General features: G+C 36.4%; 1 protein-coding gene across 1 annotated transcript in view; it reads right to left on the bottom strand.

The window, feature by feature from the left end:
* The window catches only part of ZNF407 (zinc finger protein 407), a gene marked incomplete at both ends in the record, with an annotated part of 319806 nt that overhangs the window by 81799 nt on the left and 219169 nt on the right, over positions 1 to 18838 (bottom strand). The gene's annotated exons all lie outside the window — the stretch shown is intronic.

Here is an 18838-nt window from a genome sequence, read left to right as displayed (position 1 = left end):
CTGAGGGTCCCATACAACTTCAGTGGAAGCTGGACAATTAAAACATGCAAAAAACCCACACATGGAACATGCTTACAGATTTAAGCTCTAATTTCTCTGTATCTCATTGGCTCACTTGCTACGGATTGAGACCTGGAATTATCTGGACTGTTTTTTAATTGCATAACATTACTTCTCCACTCCTGAAATACACTAAAAACAAAACATTACAAGATTAGTAAATTAAAAACCTCATGACAATATCATACGTTCTACAGTCAAAATCTACCACTTTTGTCCTTTAAAAGTGGAACTGTTTGAGACCCTTATTATCAGAATAATCTTACATCTTGGTTTCTATCAAGCTTGTTGCTGGCCAGGATTCTGTGGAATGTTTTCCTGTGGACAGGCACACACAGGAAATTAATTTTACAAAGGTAAGAAGTCAATTTTCATTTTGCACCTAAGATATGGAGTTGCTCTCTCAGTTTGGTAGGAAAGATAGAGCATTTTCCTCAAAATTTTTTATTTTTCTTTTTTCTATTGCTTTTTTTTTTTGCTTTTGCTTTTTTCTATTGCTTTTCTTTTTTCCACATTGCAAAGAAATTTCAAGTAATTGAGCTGTAGATTAGTTTGTGAATTGCATTCATTAATAACTGCATTATTTGGAAAATATAGTCAACTCTTTAGCATCTGTACTGATCTTTTCTCTGTGCCAAATGATACTCAAAAAGAAATAAAGCAGACTTCTATCGCTAACCTGGCTTTCACTGCAGGAACATACATGACAATTTGAGACCTCAGAACACTGATTGCAATTGCTCACCTGCAGCAAAAATAAAAAACTGGCTGTATGGGTCAAAATTCCCAAATTACCAGTAATGTTTAAATATTTCATGCTTGCATATTAGCCTGACGAGTCAATAATTTAAAAGTTGCCCATAACACCACTGCCTTGACTGCACTGCACTGTTAAGAACAGTAAAGATGATGACACAAGGGGAACCAGAATGCATCACTGGGCTCATCCTCACCCCAACTTAACCTGTATGAGGTCTCATTAGCAATACGTTAGACATAAGTTGAAAGCAATATTCCTAAGTACCGCAAAGTCAACTGAACCAACATGCAAAAGCTGCTGATGAGAAAAACCACAATGGATGAGTAAATCATCCACATAAATCAATTTTTAAATTGTCAGATTTTTCTTTGGGCTTAAATGCTTATAGGAAACTTTTGCATTTTAAGGGATTAAGTCCTCCCAAATAAAATACCCAGGATGAAAGTTATATTTGACTATATGTATTAGTTATATAAATTACAGTTTAAAAAAAATACAGGATTTTGTATTTACTCTAATATCAACACATTTTTTAAAGTTGCACTTATAAGAAATCTAAAGTTACTACGTAAGTAATAACAGTTTATTTACTCCCCCAAAATGCCTGAAGTCCTCATGCAACAAAATCAAGAGGAAAATAATCCTAGAGAAGGAGAGGGCATAAAGTGGATTTAAAGGTAATTAAGATTTAAAGACTATTTAAAAATTTAAAGATTCCTTTATTTGATCAGGGATCATAAATACTAACGTCTCAGCTTCAATCACATATAATAGCACAGGATCATTGCAGAGTGCACTAGTGATCACAAAACTGTGATTTGGACTGTATCTGGACCTTCCCAACTCTGCCTGTAATAGCCAGACCCAAGAGTAATGAAAAAGAGATGGGGCAAAGTCTTAACATAACACTATAGACAATTATTGCTGCTCTTCCCTTAAGCAAAAGGAAGGGGTGGGATGGCTACTGTAACTCTTACGAGTGTCTTTTGAGAAAAAATATACTGCAACGGAGATGATGCTTACTTATTACCCTTCATTCTTGGTTGTATAAAAACCCAAAATCTAACTTTTTAAGATGAAAGATGAATTACAGGTTAATTAATCAGCTTTTTTAAACGTGTACCTAGCACTATGGGTAAATCTTACCCTCAAGATGATATAGTTCAAAATTCTAATAAAAGATGAAAACTGAGAGATAAAAGTGAACAATAAAATCACAATAAATGCTAACTGCTCTGTTACAGTTGAATATTCCAGTCAATATAGCAAAGCTATCAAATTTACAACTTTGGGAAGAAGGATCAAGAAAGTCTGAATAAATTAATTCATAAAGCATTATAACAAGAAATACTTGAGGAAGACAGTGGGCAAATAGAAATGCAATTGATTGATTGAAGTAAATAATAATAAAAAATAATTGTTAAGCATTATATGCCAGGGCATACCCTACGGATCTGTGAGGGCAGGTACAGTATTGGCCAAACAGCAAGACACCTTCATGCCTCATTTGAGGGGCTCTGTTCCTACGGGACACAGGGAAGGGAGACATATGAGCAGCAAGCAGGTTTGAGAGTGATTGGAAAGATTTCTGTCCATCTCCCACCCTGTATCAGCACAAATACTTGTTGCCATCTCGACATTCCAGAGGAGGTACTTCCCTTGCCCATCTAATAATTAAATAATACTCAGGAGATTTTAGCAAATCACTTCCAACTGCCTTTGCTTCAAAGCACAGAGGCCCTCAGACCCCTCACTTGCCTGCAGCACGATGGCTCAGCCAGAGGCAAACCCGCCACGATGCGGAGGCCCCACTGCTGCACCAATGCAAGTCTCCTCCCAGCTTCTTTTGGGGATGAGCAATCCAGGCTGGCCCCTCAGCACCGCTGCTTTGAAGTGCACACACTCCAGCTCCAACACCCTGGATTCAACCTCCACTGGTGCAGTGAGGTGGGTTCCCAGATGGAGCTGACTTGTACCCAGGGCAGCAATAGCTGACAGCCAGGGGCCAGCAGCCAGACCAGCTGCAAACCCATCCACGAGCAGCAAGAGCACTGTAACGCGAGCACTAAAGATCACCAAAGCATTTTCATGCTCAAAGTAGAGCTACACTGCTGCTTCCTGAGGAAACGCTCTGCTACTCCGTGGGTTTTTGTGGCTAGAGATATGGTGATTTCAATAATGTTGTTTTGCCTTTATACCCCGATTGAGATCTGAAATACGATGCAATAATTTCTGGCTCACACTGACTTTTTCTTAACAGCATGTAAGTAGCCACTACCTTTTGTCCTGTGCTTTATTTCAGCAGTTGTAGACACTTACTGATTCTGCAGCACTACTGGTAAGACACACAGACAGGGAAGTAGTGTTACTGTAGCTGCACCCTAATCCTAACCCTAACCCAACCTGACCTGACAAACCATTTCATATCATGTGTCTGAAGATCAATCAAAAAGCCTGATAACTACAAGTAGAATTTGAAGTCTAAGAAATTTCTGGGCTCCTGATTTTCCTGACCATTTCACATGGCCACAAGGAGGACGGACAGAGAGCTGCTCTGCCATTAGTATACATGATCATTCAATGAGCTGTGGTCTCAAATTACTTCTTGTCCTACTTATCCCTTAGTTTTATATAAAATTTGCGTGGGCAAAGTTCACAATAAATTTATTTTATTTACTCACTGAATGATAATGATTTACACAATGCAGTCTTCTCATGCTTATACAATCTAAAATAAATATATGGCTTTGGTTATGTATTCTTGGGTAGTAAAGTTTAATTACATTATGAATTAAGTAATAATTCCACAAAATCATTTATTAAAATCAGGTAACAACATAACATATCAACCATCACCCAGGGAAATGAGCAATTTTGGGGTGAAGGTGTTATAAAGTATTACACATGGTTTACAGTACTGGTTTTTAATTTACAACAAATGAAATAAACGTGCCTGAAAAACCTTCTGTCACTAAGATGCCATCCAGAGCTGTAGCCAGGAAGTCCCTTATGGACACCATACAGTCCCAATGTTGTTGGCACCTGGCTGTAAGGAAAGCTAAAACCATGAGAATAAAGGGGCAAAAGGGATGTAAAAACACAGCAAGAGCATGCTGCTGCTGCTGAATGCGTGCCATTTCACAGTCATAATTTAAAGTGATCAGAAGGGGGGAAAAATGAAGCACAATAAAAATGGAAAATGTTAGATTAATGACACAGTCATTAAAATAAAAAAGGTGGAGTTATATGAGGAATGGATCTTATTTAAGCTATTGAAATTAAACAAGTTATTTTAACAATCATTTTAAAAATCACATTTTACCAAGCTCAAGAAAGGAAGACAAAAAAATAGAAATCTTCATGGGGAATATTTCAAATTGTCAGTGGCTTTAAAAAAATGATTTAAGATTTTCTCTTGTATCTTCTCTTTCAATTTTAGAATTTTAGTTGCCATATATTATAATGGTATTTTAGCTATAAAAGTAGTTTTCCACTCACTGTTCTCTTGCCTTTCAAGGAGACAAACAGTTTTTCTTTCCTCTAAATGAGCACAATAAAATGGGTAAGCTGTCTGGGGAAAAAGAACCCAGACAAACTGGTGGTATAAAGCTCAACAGAAAAATGTGGTACAGAAAAGAGGCGATCTAAAGCATGTTTACTGTATGCCATGCAATTTGTTCTACTGGTCAGGTTAGAATAAGTTTCTTGCTGCTGAACTACCGTTAGGTTTTGTTCAAAAACAAACCCATTGTTACTGCTGCCCCTGACGTTGAACCTTAAAGGAAAATACGGGAGAAAAATTTGCACGCAAAACTGTACCATAAAAATAGAAATTCTGAAATAAATATCAGTTCAGCAAGGATTCTTAGTATCTGGGGCTGGATCCTGTTGCTAGTCCTTAGAAGCCTGCTTGTATAAGGTCTGTGCATATCTACGTGTATTTGAGTAGACTGACTTTCAAGCACTTCGTTGAGTATTCTTCCCTCTTCTTTAAAACCATCCAGAAACATTAATAGAACTATCAGTTATGAAAAAGTTGATATCGAAAGTCAGCTAAATGAAAAGGAGAATAAAAATGCAAACTAGGGATGCATTTAGAAGAACCCGAGCTTCACAAGATTTTCCTCTCCCTAGCTGATGTAGGCAAACCAACAGATTGTCTTTCTGTCAGGCAAACCCTGATGGAGATAAATGGAAAGGCTGGAGTGCACGCCTAATTTTTACACACAAGCTGCAACCAGACCATGGATTTATGCTTCAAGGCAACCAGATTTCTCCTTGTATACACTTAAACACTGCTGTTGCACTCAGTCCATCTTGTTTAAATGCCTTTAAAACCAAACACAGGCTCTGCCCCCTCCTCCACTCCTACTAATTATATACTTTTTTGTTTGAAGAAGCAAGCCCTTTATTGCTCATAATTTCAGCTATCACTTGCTTGGGCACCTTCTACAGATCAATAGCACGTAGTTAAGTGGATGAAAAGGCTAAATGTGATTGTCATTTGCAATGCAAGGTTGCGTGTTTCCCCCCCACCCTTGAGCTTTAAAGTGCTGCACTAGGGTTTCATTTTAGAAGGCTAAATTCCTGTTCCAGGTATACAGTAGCTGCACATTCAAAGCCTTTTGTCTTAAATTAAATATCTGTCATTTTTTAAGGCCACAATACTAGCATAGGTTATAATAAAAACTAGCATCCAACCTGCAATTTTACAGATTCCATTGCTGGTGGCCATACATCTTTGATGGCAAAACTACATTGGTTGTAGCGCCATAAAATCAATAAATATTAACCTTTTCTGACACTTTCTGCACGGATGCTTTATCAGTCGCTGTCAGGTGATAGAACAGTCAGTGATGTACTGTATTTTTCAACTCAGAATCCATACCAAACTAAGAAATCGATGCAGATTAGCAAGCCTTTAAATACAAAAATTGGCAATGGAATTTTGGTTCTTTATGATAAAAACGGAACCAAATTATGACATTACAGAATCATAAATTTGTCACAGATACTTTCAGCAAAGTGCAAAAGATAAATACAGTATTTCTATGGCAAAATAAGTGTGTGTGAATGACAGATGAAATAAATTTGGTTGTATATTTCATGACATATCTATTTCTATTCTAGCTTATAGAATTAGAAACATACCCAACTCAGACAAATCCAGTCTCTCAATATCATTTAGAAACTCACAGCTGTTACTTTTTTGAGAGACATCCATAACAGTTCAATACACTTAAAAATCCAGTAAGCAAAAAAATAGAAGTTTACTGGAAAGTGAAAATGTGCCATTTAAGTTATCTCCTACCTCATATAGCTGTAACAATAACTGCATTTAGATCTAAGCATCTTAGAAGCCTGAGGCTTTTAATTATTGGAAAACATCTCGCTGTCTACAATCCATGGTGTAGCATGGTGAGGGATTTCAGAGCAACAACATACAGTTGCAATTTCTTCTACATAACACTGTACTTTGTTTACCAAAACATTAGAAATTTGGATTATTTAGATGTAATTAATGTGAATTTTTAAATTAAAATAAGTTAGATAACATGGCCTTCCCAAAACAGTTCAGGCTTCTGAAAAATTACCACGATATCTTAAAAGCTGAGGACATTTCTTCAAATAATTCCTGGGGTCTAGTAGTAAATAAATACCTGAACAACACTGGTAAGTGCTAATATGGGTTTATTCATATTCAGAAATCCTTGGAAAATGACAGTTTGGCTCCATTCATCCTATATGGCCAAAGACTATTAGTAATAATCTTATGTGTGATTTTAAAATCTATTTTCACATTTCTTTCTAACAATGCAGGTGGAGCATTGGCGCATGGACAAACCCCACCTTTCTCTGAAAATAAGAAACAGTATCTGAAATACTGATGTAAATCAGTAAAACCTAACAAAAAAATACAGCTATTAAAGTTTCACCATGTATGTCCAGTAAAGTTAGTGGCAGGTACAGAACAGTATTTGGAGAAACAGAGAAGTGCTTTGAGAAATGCAATGTAATGCTCTGTTAAGTTACTGAAAGCAAAATTCAAATGCATGAAAAGCTTTATCAATGTAAACTTTACCTTTTAAACTGAAGTACAATTTTACACTTGCCATTCCTTTCTATAACATCTGTACTTTAGTGTTCGCCAAAAAAGACACCTATTTCTGCCAGTCAATCAGCATCAGGAGCAATCAGATTGCAAATTCTACAATAAATTTTTTTAAAAAATATTGGCAAAAATAACTGTAATTAGCTCAGTTTTCCTATTACTGCTAGTATGAAAGGATCTGCATTCATTTTGAAAATCCTGGGAGGGAGGGGGTGAAGAAGTTGTGAGTTTAATCAAAGAGAAAGCCTGCAAGTTGATAAAACTTAAAAAAATAATTGCAAATGACCTGAACGTGCCTAAAAGTGTCCCATGTCACAATGGGGACATTCAATTAAAGCATTAGTTCTGCATATTACAAGCAGACTCACCACAGAAAGCAGGCACTGACACAACAAAGTGGATGATCTTTAGCTGTGAGCCAGTTTTGTGCACCTGCACATCCATTTCTCAACACTTGATTCATGATTGAGCCTGAGTCACCTTATTCTAAAGCACGCCCTCCCCCCCCGCCCCCCCAAATCAATAGGGTTCTTTCCTCATTTTTGGTGAGAAGATGGCAGCACAATTAAAAGACTTTCAAATTAGATGTCTGACTTACGGCATCAAAGTGTCATTACTTTTCTCTACTTTCCCACAGACCTCAAGAACTTTGTACTGGTTGCACCAATTTACCGTTTGTGTAAGCGAGTACTCAGTTAGTATCCCCAACCTGACCAAATCTTCCTGAAATTATTGGTGCCTCTCTTCCATTCTTCTCTTAGAAATATTTTTCAGTGCACTTCTACCATCAGCTATGGCAATAGCTTTATTTAACAAATACAAGTCGGAGTTAATGGGTATATCCATTACACCTGCAAAATCTATTCTAATTAAAAAAGAATATTTTAAATTATTAAACAATATTCCATTTTTGGTTAATTTTATAATTCTAGACATTTAAGATTTTGTTTAAAAATTCTTTATCTCAAGACTCAATGAAATGCAAGTAATCAGTGGGTCACTTCCACAGCAAAAAGCTTTGCAGGAAACAGCATAAGCAACAAACAACCCCCCACAGCCACAACAAAGGCTAGAGGATGGTGCTGCTGTTGTCTTAGCATTCCTGATCCGTACTACGAATTAGGCTGTACTGAATAACAGATAGCTGAGATTTCTTGATTTTCATACACTGATAAATCTCTGACCTCATATTTCAGGATTGTTGCCTGAGTGGGTGGAAGTAAGCACAAACTGCTCAGCAAAGTTTACTGACAGCATTGACAGTGACTGAATTTGCTCAAAGGAAGGTGGATGACTAAAGAAAGGGTCAACAACAAATAATATAGTACTGGGAACTATTGGAAAAGGAAGGATTTATAGATGAATCCTTAGTAGAAAAGGCTAAACTGAATTTACTTGAAGTAGCTTTATCCAATGGGCATTTTGTGGTGGTGGCAGATACAAATATGTGAGGACTCCAGACATTTTACGACGGCTCCTCCTTTTTAATTCTACTTTACTCATACATTCTAAAATAAACCAGAAGTATTTTTTTCTACATGTGCCATTGATTAAGAACTCCTAAGTTAAATCATTAGAACTCGGTTCTGAATTTCACATATATATATAGATAGATATAGATCTAGAATCAATGTGAAATTGAAAATGTTTGCCTAAAAACTTCCAATGTCTCTTGAGATGACTAGATAATCAAGGTTTTATCTTTTCTGCTCTCAAAAGATGCTTTCATTTCATGTTTCCTCTGGATACTATCACTTCAAAGTAGATCAATTCTTTTAAATCTTCTATAAACTGTGTTTTCAGAACTGTTACCTGCTATTAGTTCCTAGACTTTGAATAAGAGGTACCATTTTGGCAAGGTATAAAGGAGGTAGGGACATAGCATAGCATGTAATATGGTAGTTATCTTAATGACTTGTTTGTAAGTACATTATATGTTACATTCACAAACACTATATAGCAACCAACTCCTTCCTTTTGGTACACGACAGTGGCCATTAATGACAGACTCTATCAGCAATAAGAATCTAAGTTTCTGAAGTGGTATTTAAACAGGGATTGTGACAAACAGTAAATGATTATCTCCTTCAAATATCTGAGAAGCCCTTTTTTATTACACTGTGGAAACCTGTCCAGGAACTTTGTCTCTGGATGTCTTACAGCTCCTGTACTCCCCCACACCCAAGCCACTGGAAATGCACCCATTTAAACCAGCGCTGCTTTCATCCAGCCATGTGGAGGCTGAGCCAGTGATTTGTACTATCTGAAGGCCAACGTTTTCATTAATGCTCAGGTTCCTATGCAATTTATATGAAAATTGCCCTCACTTTAAGGTCCCTTTTTACTATCAGAGAATATTATATGAAAATCATACGGTAATGACTCAGAGAATGAAAACATCTGTATTAAATCTGCAGTGGTTTCTTTAGTACAACCCATTTCTTTGACATTAGATATTGATGAGCATGCACTCCTTCCAATAAATGCAAGACCTGCATAAAATATCTCAAATTCAGAAGATGTACTTTCTATCTTCCCATTTAGAAAAGGGGGTTCCCCACTAACTGGACCACTGGGAGTTAAGAGATATGATATCTGCCTCCATGGTTCTTTGAAATGATACACGAATTATAGACAGTTGACATGTGATGTATTTATATGAGATACAGTTTCGTATTACGCTTTTATATGTTCACCAAGAAAGTGAAGCAATCTTTCTTCTGCAAGACTTCTACATATCTTCATTTCCTTTAGTGCAAACAGTTACAGACAAGCTCCTCTTTGAACTGATAATTTTTTAGAGGTCATTCAGCCCATAATTTCAGGTCCTAGTCACTATCCTGATGGTCCTTCTTAGGAAATTGGACCCAGTGGGAACGTTTTTTCCTTATGCTTAGTCTATGGGTCAGCATTTTCCTTCCCTTGTACTTCTTAATTCCCTTAAGTGGCAATTATTTAAGGCACAGTTAGAGAAGGTGCAATCTACATTCATCCAATAAAACCTAAATATTAAAAAGGACAGAAAAATCCAGCATGGTTACTAAGGATATATGGGAGAGCATTTAGCATTTGAAAGGTACCAAAGATCTGGTAAATGAAAAGATGGGGAAAATTATGAAGAACTATTGGAAGTAAAATAAAAATTAGAAGAAGTACAAAAGAAGAACATGTGTATCAGACAGACAAGTCATCCCACTTACAAAAGGTCAAGATCCAAGATGCCACATCAAGAAATTAATGGGAAGACGGTGCAGAATACACTGGATAAAAGAAAGCAAACAAAAAGAAAGCCCCTCCATCCTCCAATTTTAAAAATCAGTATGGAATGCCAATTATTGTTGAGGGCTCTGCTCCTCAATCATGAGTTATTTATCAAAAGTAGACTTTCAGTGAAGTTTGTTGTGATGTTATTAGCATGTCAAAGGAAAAGAAAATTTAGTGTCCTCCAAACAATGTACAGCCACACAGAGAGGCCAAGAGCTGGTGGCACTCTGCAGGCAAACTACACTCTTCTCTGTGATTATATTGAAATATAGTGCCCTCAGATCTTGGAAGTACCGTTAGTTCAAATCTGCAAGTAATGAAGTAATTTGTCCATAACTGGGATGACACCATTGCTATATTTATTAATTGTAATTTAGAGTTATGCTTAGATATTTACTGTTTACAAATTTATAAATATTTATGCAAATTATATTGTATATTGAAACACACCTATTTTATATATTTATAAATATATGTATTTATATATTCTATGTAAACTATATCTTTTTGTATATCTATATTTTTTAAAAGCACACACTTTATGACAACATTTTCATATTCTTCAAGTTGCATCTCACACCTTGTATTTGCTTTAATAAAAAAAATGCTTTATATTTCTTAGGACTCCAGCATAACTTCCTTGGATGATCCACTAAGACATCTATTCTTAAGAGAGATTCTCCTAATAGGAAATAATTTAAATTTTCAGAGTATAGGACAACCTCCACATAAAACTATCCTGAAATAGTTCTGTAGACTATACGGCTTTATTTTTTATTCCTACTGCAAAGTTAATTTTTTTTTTCTTTTTATTGGGTGTTCAAAATGCTTTCTTGATGAGCCTGATAACCTGGGTTTGTGTGCCTGCTTCAGAATTTTAATACATTGATATTTGAGTACTAATATTTCCTTTTATGATTTATATTTACCACATACTAATGTACATATATATTTTCTAGAAGATTAAATATTCTTCTTCTCCTAGTTTGCTGTCATGTCTTAAGGGTTTTCTTTTACTTTGGCACTTTCATATTTCAGTCTTTCTTCAGAAGTTTTATGTTAGGATACCCTATTTTTAGCACCAAACAGGCAATCATATGTCTCATTCGTCATGAAGGCTATTTTATCTATTAGTGTAATGAAATAATAGCTTGGAGTATGATTACCTTCTTTTCACCAGTGAACCTGACATCCTTGCAGAGGCAACCAACCACCTTTGTGAACACCAGCAGGGGTCTGGCACGAGGTGACCAACACCAATGCAAGGAATTTGCAAAGCTGATGCCCATCCAAGGGTGTTTTAAAGGGAAGATACAAGGCTAAAAAGGAGGATTTTAAAATGATGATGAGTTTCAGTATTGGCTGGGGTGGCACAGGTCAGCTGAATGGTTGCCCACCATGGAAACTGGAATGCTGCAGAGGAGGAGGACAGGAAAGTAGGTGCACGCCAGCACTCAGATTAAGTGTTTAGACGTGGGCAAAGAGATTCAAGCTGCTCAACCTGCAAATGATTAGTGGCCCTTTGATAAGCTGGGATAGTCCTTCAGAAAGGAAGAACTACAATTAGGAAAACCTCAGAGCAGTGAGCCGTGGGCAGAAAGGCATTGAACAGAATGGAAGATTGTGGCTAAGAACGCCACTGGTGCTGGACACAGTATGGAAAACACTTGAACGATGGCCTTGCAGCTTAGTGCCAATTATCTGATGGAAAAATGGAGCACAGCATGACAGGCATTATGTCTCTACAGAGCAGAGGTATTAAGAGATGTTCCAGAGTTTGGTATAGGCAGTATTTTCCTTTTCCTTTAGAAGTATATTCTAAACATTTTTTCTTTAATGAAATCCATGGCCTTCACACTTACCTGAGGATACCATCCACTTATAGAGTATAATTAATATTAATAGTGGTGCATTTTGCATATTAGATGATGTAATATTTGCATCAAAATATTTCAAAACCTTCTTTCATGTCACTCAGCAGCAATATACGCTGACTGTTCAGGAAAAGCAACTAAGGGACTATGAGAGGAGTCCCTAAGCTCTTTAAGAGCAGCAGCTACATATTACAAAAAAGAAATAATTATTTTCACAACCTTTTTTTTTTTTAACTTTACTTCTTGCCTGGAAAGAACCAACTCTACATTCATGATCACCTTTGTCTATGAAAGCTCTGCTAGGCATATAAAGACTTCTAATAGAAGACAGCTATAAAAATAATCAAATTAATTAGGTTTTAGTTTTTTTTCAAACGTACATTATTTTTTCCTGAAACACAATAATACATAATCTACATAAGGTTATAAGGAACCTACCTTCTCCTTTACAAACAGAAAATCATTTATACTAGGTTTTTATTTCAAGCACACACTAAAATTATTATTCTTCACAAAAGAGGAAAGGGAGTGTCTGCCAATCAACATGACGTGCTATTGAAAGACTGGCACTAATAGCTATGACAAGAGCAAACCTGTTTGAAGCAGAGCTGCTGCTGCCTTTTTTTTTTTTATTTTATTTTTAAAGTACACCAGCCATCAAAAACGTTTTATCTGACTGGAAACCCAAGCAATATTCCGCTACTGTAAAAGCTTCTACCTGATTTGCCTGTATCTAGCAATGACAGACTTCTAATATTGTTTTGAATCACAGCATTTAAAGTATTTTATTTAAACAGTGATAAAAAAATAAGAACATAACTATTCCAAGAAAAAAGTTAAATATACTTGCAAGCAAAAACGTATCCGTTCTTTGGAGACTTTACTTGATGTATGAAGTACAAGTTTGCATAGGTACTCAACTGATTGTATTTCAATTATTTCACCGATAGAAAGCATTCACCAACTTGATGATGAATTGAGGGAGTGTAAGAGTAAACAGGTTTTTAATATTTCACTTTCTCTAATTTTATATTTTCTACTCAAGAATCAGAAGATGTAAAATAAAGGACGAGGAAATAAAAGAACAATTTAAAAGCAGAAAAGGAGTAGGATACTAGTATAATAGCTGTATTATCAGGTTATGTGTGTCCACTTCACATTCTGAATAAGTCTGCAGTTTCCACTTGGTAATACAGTTATACCTTGATAAAATCACATAATAGATCACACCATAACTTTTAGCAATCAATTTGTTTCTCTTAATAATTTGATAAATGTAGCTGTCAAGTGGGATAAAGATCACAATTTTGTTTGGGATTAACTATTTGAACTTTCAGAATTCCCTTCATGAATATTGCAAGTGTTACAACTGATAGGATCACAATTTTGTCCCTTGTTGATGATGTAATTGCGTTGCAGGTTGTTAGCACGGCCTTGTTTCCCAAAAACTAAACAAACAGAAAGAGGAACGTGGAGAGCACAGCCCTTTGAAAAGTGCACTTCAAAAGTTTAGAAAAATCTTTTTAAAAAAATTCATAAAAGAGACCTTGCAGTACACTCTTCTCATTTTCATTGCTCTCTAGAAAAAAACTAAACCATCCTCTAACTCTGTTCCTCTAGTCTAAAGAAGAAAAGAGCAGGATGTAGGCCCAGGTTAGTAAACAGATGATTAACTGAACTGTTTCTTCATCAGTTTCAAATCCCAGGAGCCAATAACACAATAAGGGAACTGCCAACTGAAAGAGAAAAATTTCATAAGGATTCTTCAAACGCCTTAAATAAATAAATGTTCCAATATATTTTATTAAGGATTTAACAACATACCAGAAAGAAACTCATCTTAGGCAAGTGTATCTATATTCTGGCAGTGGTACTTCAGGCCCAAAGATTTTAAGAATTTGTTGCCGATGATGGGAATGGCATCTGTATGAGAAAGAACACTTTGGGGGACTTACGTGTCTCCTCAGCTTTCCCTTTGCTATCACAACACCTAAGCACTTTAGATTCACAAACACAACCCTTACCAACAGGCTGTAGATTAAAACTGTTCTAAGATTTAAGAGCAGAAAGGACTATTAGATAATAGTCTGACTTCTGGTATAGCAAAGCCCCTTAAATAACACTTAATTAGTTTTGTGGTGAACCCAGCAACCCTGGGCCCTTCTAAAACCTATCTTCCAGAAAGACACCCAGTCTTCTCAAGGCTCAAAGAAATGGAACGGGGATAATTTCTTCTACTAGTTACTGCCAGAGCTCAATCGACCTCATATTTAAGTGTTTGCACCTTGTTTCTCATTTCAATTTGTCTGACTACGCTTTCAGTAACTGATTTTTCTTAGGCTTTTTCCAGCTGGATTAAGAGTAGCTCGTCTGATATTTTCTCCCTGTGAAGCAACTCATACACTATAATCAAGTACCTATCTATCATTTTGGTCATGAATTATGTAACTCTTCATGAGCACTAAGCACTCAATCACCACGTAGGCAGCCAACTGCCAAAACACGATCATCACGATCTTTGTTCTTTGGATGCCCAACCCCAGAGGCACCTATAATTTTCACAGAGGCACAGGCACACAAAGCTGTACTTCCAAGCATTCCCCAAAACACGACTGTGCAGAAAGGGGAAGCAGATCATGCTTTTGGTTCTTTCAGGATCTGTAAAAGTAAACAATCCTCGATTCCTTCTCTCAGTGCCAAGGGCGGTAGACTCCCTCAGAGCACACTGGGCAACTTGAGTCCTTCGTAAGCACAGTATCACTACTTTTTTTAAAAAAAAGTGACTTACCAAAGAGTACAAGGAATTTATCTGTCTTCCCTGATTTGTTTAATAAGAAAAGACTTCCAAGAAAGATTTTGCATAACTGCTAATTTCAAATCAAGTAAAAAACTTCTAAATTTTCTGTTCAGTATCTTAAGCAGTTCCCTAAACACATAGTTGACTGTTGTGAAGTCATTTTCAAGCAAAAGCTTTGTTCTTCAAGCTGTGTTGGCATTGCACGTATTTTGCACATGGGGAAACATGGCAGAGGGCGAGCAAGAGTAGAACAGTAAAAAATTGAGTTATTCGGATTTCCTAGAGTAGCACTCATTCTCGGAGATCATGTGCACTTCTAACAGTGCAGGACAGAAAGGATACAGAAAAAAACAGTATCACTGTGCAACTTTCAATATGATCATAAAACTGCTCTTCTCTCTGAAGAGCTTTTTGCCTTACAGCCCATTTAGCATCCACACAAGACTACTATGCATACAGTGAGATGCCATGGTCTCTGCAGCTACTGGAATAATGGTGATGTCAACCTATGGATATTACACTCTTTGGATATAAATAATGCATCATAATAGTATCATAATGTTTATAAGACAAAAGCTCCTAAACAATGAACGTTTATTTCAAACTGAAATTATCCCAACCAAGTGATGCTGCTGCAAAGCAGACAAAGCACTATGAAAGACAGCTGGACTACTGCCCCCTTTCAAGTTCTACCACAGGTACAGGCCCTCCCTCTGTCCCACTTTCAAAGCATTCAGGCTCAGTTAAACTCAGTACTGAGGTGCAGCATTGGCTGGAAGAAAATATTCCAAGAAACTAGTCATTACCATGATCCAACAATTCACTTGCTGTATCAATTTCCCATTTGTAATGACAATTTTTCAGATTTGCACATTGATAAAATGGCTTCCATTAGAACCCAATTTCCATAACTAAAATTTCCACACACTGACTGCAGGATTCCTGAGCCTGTTAGTAAGTCCACTTCTGTTCTAGAACAGCTATAAAATCTATCAGTTTCTTAAATGTGATTTTTTTAAAAAAGGAAATAAATTAATATTGTGGATAATCAGCAAACATGGGATTTCTGGATTTCAATTTCAAAACAGATTTTGAGAAATGGAACAAAGGATATCAAGAAACAGGCATAAAACTCTTGCAGAACACCACAAAGAGACATTTTAAGACAGATTTGATGACGATGTATATAAAAATTAGAGGTTAAATGTGTAAATTGGTATTTGAAGTGCAGTCTAGTAAATCCAAGCCATAATTTTATGTGCAGATGCACATAATCCTTTGTTGGTTTGCGTGCACTAAAGGTCTGCTGTTCTAATGCAGTCATTTTTTAGACAGAAGTAGTCTCTAAATTCTTCCTGTTTTAAAATATATAATGGTACTTCATAAGGTTTACAAGGAATATAGTTGTATGGTTAAATATCTCTATGTCCACAGCAAAAAGGGAAAAAAGAAAGTCTGAAGACGTAGCTTTGTAGCATTTCCATACATCAATTCCTCTCATTATACAGGATTTCAAAGACACAGAATAGAAAGCGCTACCACCTATCAATTACAGTATGATCCTTACTTGCACAGAAGCTAACTTGTTCTGCCTTTCACCTTCTGCAACCTCACCTTTAGAAACGCAGCTACTTTAGCTCCTTACTGCCATTGACCCCATAAAGCAGTATACTAATTGCTAAAGAAAGCTAAACAGAAATTAGTATTACAACACTATAAAGAGCGTTAACTTTGAATTAGAAATCTAACTGATAATCTTTATTTCGCAGATGAGAAACAGATTTGATTTTTTAACTCCCAGCCACATCCTAAAGGTACCCCACAGCTCCACTCTTGGTGGGTTGTTGTGGTGGAGGAGTTCCTGACTGGTCCTGTGAAGTGGCTGCAGTTGGTGTCTGTCTCTTTGCAAATGACAAAACTTACTCTATTTCTGTTCCACTCAAAGAAGCGAAGGGGCTGGCATTACTGTTACAAAGCAACATTAGAACACAAAAGACAAACAAATATGATCAAGCTAAAAAAAAAAATCAATCTTGTATGACACTTTCATACTCCTCTTGTCCTAAAGGGTTCTATGTCATGTTGTGGATTCTCTGTGCGTGCAGCCAATGACCAGTAAGTAATCAGTAACTGCGAACCAGACACAGAACAAATCTTATTTTGATAAGGGATGCTTGCCAGGACATGGGAGTCATCCCCTCGTTACTCTCAAAATCTTCTCTAAAACCTTTAACTCTCAGATGCCCAGCAGTCAGAAATGGATGAAAGGAGGAAATGAAAACCCCTTTCATTTAACTCTGATGTGAATGCACAATTATCACCTAGGTCCCTCTTTAATAGTGTTTCTTCCTGAAAGGAAAATACAGTATCACCCTTTCAGCCATGGGATTATGCAAACAATAGTTCAACACACTTCTGCTGTATACCGGTTCTAGGCTATCCTGGCAATAATTAGGTGACAACCAGCTCTTGCCAGTACTAAGGTGTTCGTACAGTACAAACATTCCCTGTTTAGTGCAAGGAGATTTCTCCAGTATAGCAACGAATGTATAAAAAATAGATATAATTAATACACAAGGCACTGATGACAGTTTTCTTATGTTGCCAAAATAAGCAAATCAAATAGTTTGAACCATGGCAATGCTGCAATGAGCAATTTATTTGCCTTGAAGTCTTGAAGTAATGTGAAAACTTAGATGAATTTTGTAATTTTGAAAAAATGGTACAATTCTAGTGGTGTTATATACGTGTTATGTCTGTGTATCTGTCTGTTGAAAGCTTTTTAACTTTTTGTATTATTTTAAGTGGAATTGCTACAGTAAAATTCCAACAGTGTCTGCATTTAAGCTCTGAGTTGAATATTCATTCACTTTAGTGAGAACTATGGTGAAATGTGATCAGTTTTCTGACCTATTTTGAAATTGGTATTCCGCCAACTGGCATTTTGTTTGCACATCCAGATATTATCCACCATATGCTGACATGACATGATGATTGGTTCCAAAATGAAGTGGAATACTTGGCAAATAGAAATATATGGTACAAATAATACACTGCCTCTAGTCAGGAAAGCAAGCAGTCATTTTGAGGAGACGGAGAGGTTTTGAAATAACTGGAGTGTACACACTGCACAGAGCTGAATGAAAGCTCTCTAGGTCAAGAGGTTTTTTACAGGTATGAGGGTCTCAAAAAATTATGAGATCAGTTCCTTACAGAAGAAGATTCAACTCTGACAAAGCAGTACCAGCAGTAGTACTTCAGTGGAAGATTACTATTCATCTTAGAGAAAAAATTGGCCCACATCGCTTCTTCCTCCTCTGGATTCCCCAACTCTTCCTTCTCACCATCTGTTCTTTTATCCCACTGCTCTGACTTGTCTTCTCGCCCAGTGATGTCTAAGTTATCTGCCTCTCCTGAGTTAAAGATCACATTTCATTCAAGCTCTAAACTAATGTTGTATTATTTCTCCTAACCTCTTGCTACTGAACTCATATCATAACATGATGCTACCATTAAACCTCTGCCATCTATTCTGACCTGCAGAAAATCTAAAAAAATAGTAATAATAAAGAAATCTTGTTCCTAAACAGGAAACACCATGATTTTTTTCTTTTAATTCCTTTTTCCAAAGCAATGTTTTTGTTTTGCATTCCTCCAGTGTCTTCCATGTGTGTGTTTTCCAACATCCAGCCTCAACACAGGCATATAAGTTGATCCAATGCTGAACACTGCGGTTTTTTTGGTAATTAAATCTAATAACTTTTAAAGAAGTGCATTTGTTTGCCATTGTATTTCCTAAGGAATTTTGGTTTTCTTCTGTTCTTGTAGGAATAGGGTGGGCAGAGGAACTTAATAGAAATGTTAAAAAACATTCTCTATCAAAGTCCAACTAGCTTTCAAAATGAGGCATCTAGATAGCACGCACTTCTGATGTTTATGACTGAACTGCAAGTTGTGCTTGTGAAACACGG

Source organism: Gallinula chloropus (assembly GCF_964237585.1).
Source record: "Gallinula chloropus genome assembly, chromosome: 2".
In the NCBI taxonomy this organism is placed as follows: Eukaryota; Metazoa; Chordata; class Aves; order Gruiformes; family Rallidae; genus Gallinula; species Gallinula chloropus.
Note: the sequence above shows the minus strand (reverse complement) of the source record. Positions and strands in the feature narration are given on the sequence as shown.